The 4,017-nt window shown below is 37.4% G+C and overlaps 1 long non-coding RNA gene across 2 annotated transcripts; it reads right to left on the minus strand.

Moving 5' to 3' along the window:
* Window positions 1–1,222: 1,222 nt before the first annotated feature.
* LOC146710975 (uncharacterized) lies at window positions 1,223–2,724 on the minus strand. Of its 2 annotated transcripts, XR_014920060.1 has the most exons (4): window positions 2,494–2,724; window positions 1,943–2,156; window positions 1,706–1,814; window positions 1,223–1,586 (listed from the first exon to the last, which is right to left on the minus strand). It is a non-coding gene; the product is annotated as an uncharacterized LOC146710975 (long non-coding RNA). The 2 variants fall into 2 exon arrangements; XR_014920059.1 differs by having other exon boundaries at window positions 1,706–2,156.
* Between the last annotated feature and the right edge of the window lie 1,293 nt (window positions 2,725–4,017).

A 4,017-nucleotide genomic window follows, 5' to 3' on the forward strand; every position in this document is an offset into this window, starting at 1 on the left:
GCGATAAACGAGGCACCGCTGTATTATTAATAGTAGTGTCTGGGACATCTAATTGATTAACATCAACATTGATTATTATGCACTATTATTTTTGTTCAAGGAGAGCCAAAAATATACAACTCTCTCTCAGCTTGTTTGTTGCCAAAAATGGCCACTTTTTGTGTATGTTCACAAAATGCTATAAAATGTATATTTCTTAAAACATTTATCTACTTTTACCGACGTGACTCTTTAAAATAGCACCAGTCCTTTTCATCAAAATCAAAATTGTATCTAAATGTTTTACTCTTTATAGCCAGTTAGGTTATATATTACCATTAACTTTTCTGGTAAAACGGTGATAAAGTCCTAATGTTTTCATGAAACTTCCTTTTTTTCCCCATCTGAGCATCGGGGAAAAGGCCGTCTTGCAATTGTTGAGGTCACTAGTGTGTGCCCCATTTCTTCCAGGATCACTCTCTTTATAGGTTTTAGTGGACTCCTAGTACTGCGAAGTGGTTTCATGGTACAAAGGGATTGTATTCCAAGATCTGGGAGACTGTAGAAATGAGCAGTGATGCCCTTCCTACCATCTTTCCAGAAAAATAAGTGATCTGTAAGCTGTTAGGCTGACTTACAGCAGCAGCACTTTCTGCACCTGCATAAACTCCAGGACACATTTACTAACGGTGTTTGTTGCTGTATGTGCAGCTTTGAATTTTTTAATAATATATATTTTGTTAATATTTTGGCTATGGTGTCTTGTTATGAAATGTAAAAGAGTAAAAGTGTTTTTAGCAGGTGCTTCAAAGCTAAGTTTGACTGGGAAACTCAAAGCTCAATTGGCTGTATCAACAGAAATTCACTGCAGCCTATGTAATATTTCATGCGTCATAATTTATTCTACTCTATCTTGCAAATACATATTTGTGTGGCAATGTCATGCACAACACACATAACTATTAGATCCTTAAGATCAAACCCGTGTCATTGTTTTGGTCCACTGCAGTGCAGTAGTCAAAAAAAAGAATAAGTGAAGTGTCCACAGATAGCCAGGATAGAGCCCAGAGTGTTAATGTTTAAAATGTATAAAAATATTATTGATTACAATTCTTTACTGTTAATATCAACAATAAGCTTTTTATTTTGAAATTACAAGTTTAAAAAAATGCTGTTACATTTACATTTAATGCTGTTTCACTGTAATCATTTATTATAAGTATGGACACAGAATCAAGTGAACAACATTTTGAAATAAGTTTAATTGGAATTTTGTACTATGCAAAAACAAAACAACAACAACAACAACAACATATTAAACAAACACAGCCAGTGCCTTCATTTGTCCATTACATGTCAAACATAGCACTGACCCTTAGCCCCTGATCATCAGCACATGCTTTCAAAAAGAGCTCCATGTCCTTTGCAAACTGAAAAACAAAGAGGAACAAGTCCCTTGCTCCAGTGTCTTCTTCCTCTGACATGTCTCTTAAGACCCTCTGCTGGTCCCCTTGATTTAAGGACAGATATTTGGGCATTGTTACATGTGCCTTATTTTGGACAGCCCACTGCACAGCAGGACGCAGATCTTCAACAACTGCTGGCTCCTGTGTCAGGCAAATGGGGATGAAAACATAGTTATTTCTCTGTTGCAGAACAGTTTTTTAACAGTTATTCAAATGTCACTAACCATGTAATTACACTACTGTTTAAAGTGAATACTGACCTGACTGACTTCCTGGAACTTGCGCTTTTTCAGTCTGAAAATGGGCACGTGTTGTCCTTCAAGCACAGCTTTGGCTTCCTCTCTCCAGTGTGCAAATAGCTTGCCAGAGCTACGAAGAGTAAGGCCACAGTGAGGGCATGTCATTTTCATGGACTTTCCATCAGCTGCAGTTTTATTGAACACAGAGGGTAGAGCTTATGAATGTTCTAACAAAGACTCAGAAAATGGTTCAGATACCGAAGACAAAACCTTGGGGGGGGGAGACGGGTCTCCTCGAAGAGTTCAGCGGGGAGCAGTCCTGATAATGGTGGCTGACTTGGCATTGAAGAATGCTGACAAGACAATAAATGCCTTGCCATATCCCCACGCCGTATGATTGTAATCTTACAGACAGGGCAGTGAAAGTGTCCTGTTGTCCTACAAGGCTGCCTGCACCGGCATATCATTTTATCTGTAAGAGAAAAAAAACAAACAAACAAACAGATGTAATTTAAATGTAGTTGTATAGAATGCAATCAATTTGTCTAACAATCAGATTGTACATGTTAACAAAAACATCCAAGCCAACCTCAATAATGAAAGCAAAATGGTATGGATCACAAAAGTTATGTCAAGAAAAGTGGTGAAAAGTAAATAAAAATATATTTTATAAAAACACTATTTTTGTTGCAGATGAATGCACTGAACTGTACAATATCAACAGCAACTTTTAAGTCAACAAAGATACTGCAGAAGTGCTTAAAAAAGTGCATATTTATAACTATAAAGTATATTTAATACAAACATACCTTTTAAAGGCAAAGCATTTTTTATATGCACACTTAGATGCTCCTCAATCTTTGCCCTGACAGTAGGGCTGAAAGTGGGGCACAGAGGGCAGTGAAAGAGTCCTCTGCAACACGTGTTGCATTCCTGCAATTCTGGCTTTAAGCCTGAATTCCAGATTGATGTGTGCATCTAAAACACAGAGAGAAACAGATAAACACCATATACACATTTAAGTTAAGGTTTTAGCAGAAATAACAATTTACACTTGGCATGTAATAGATTTGGGAAGAAAATTCTTGAAAAAAAAAACCCAAATATTTTAAAAGACACTTTAATCTGTGAGATATGTTTCTATTGACATATAACAGTCAATTGAACAGAGGCTAACTAAAATCTGGGCAATAAAAAAGCTGTACAGAAAAGAATGACGAATAGAAGTATTGATAAATATATAAATCTGTTTGTGATGAAATTTGCAGTGTTGACGCTAACCAAAGGTGTCACAAGTACACACGTTCCTTACTACAGTTTAGATACCTCTGTTTAGAAAGCACTGGCTCGACTTTTTAGTCAAGTCGAAGTAAGAAGTACAGGGTCTAAAATATAATTTATGTACAAAATTTTGAAGTAATCTTGCGTCCAAAGCACGCGTGCTGATTTACAAATGTAAGGATTACAAAGTACAGATACGCGTGCTAAAATGTGAGAAGTAGAAGTATAAAGAAGTATACAGTAGGCACAAAAAAGTACAGCAGTAAAGTAAAGATACCAGAAAATTCTACTTAAGTACAGTATTGAAGTATTCGTTATTTTGCATCTCTGACGCCAACAATAAATCATACTCTAATGCAAAATGTGGTTTTTGCATCTTCTCGCCCACAGAAGCCGTTAATGCAGCTCTCTTACTAAAACCAGGCCCAGGAAAAAGCATATCTGTGTGTTTCTCTGCCATGGAGCACGATGAAAAAACATTAAAATAAGGAGGAATGTTGTTGTAACGCAAAAAAAGTGGCAACATGATCATTGTAAGAAAACTAGACGATTCCTAGAATTATGAAATCACTAACGGCAAATTTATATAAGAAAGACTTAACTAACCTTTGCGATCAACTTGCAAGACTTCCAAGGTATCCATGCGTGTTTACGGCTACTGTGGAGGTCAGGTGCTTCCGGCTACTGTGGAGGTCACGTGCTTCCGGCTACTGTGGAGCTCCACAGTGGCTGCAGCCAGACCCTTCTCACTAAAACTAAACAAAGGAAAGAAGGATGGAAGGAAGGATCACATGCATTGTCACCAAGGAAAGAAGGATGGAAGGAAGGATCACAAGCATTGTCACAAAGGAAAGAAGGATGGAAGGAAGGATCACAAACTTTGTCACAAAGGAAAGAAGGATGGAAGGAAGGATCACAAGCTTTGTCACAAAGGAAAGAAGAATGGAAGGAAGGATCACAAGCTTTGTCACAAAGGAAAGAAGGATGGAAGGAAGGATCACATGCATTGTCACAAAGGAAAGAAGGATGGAAGGAAGGATGACATGCATTGT

This window comes from Copadichromis virginalis, linkage group LG4 (assembly GCF_057382275.1).
Source record: "Copadichromis virginalis isolate Kocher_CV1m ecotype Utaka linkage group LG4, C_Virginalis_male_GT1.1, whole genome shotgun sequence".
Classification (NCBI taxonomy): domain Eukaryota; kingdom Metazoa; phylum Chordata; class Actinopteri; order Cichliformes; family Cichlidae; genus Copadichromis; species Copadichromis virginalis.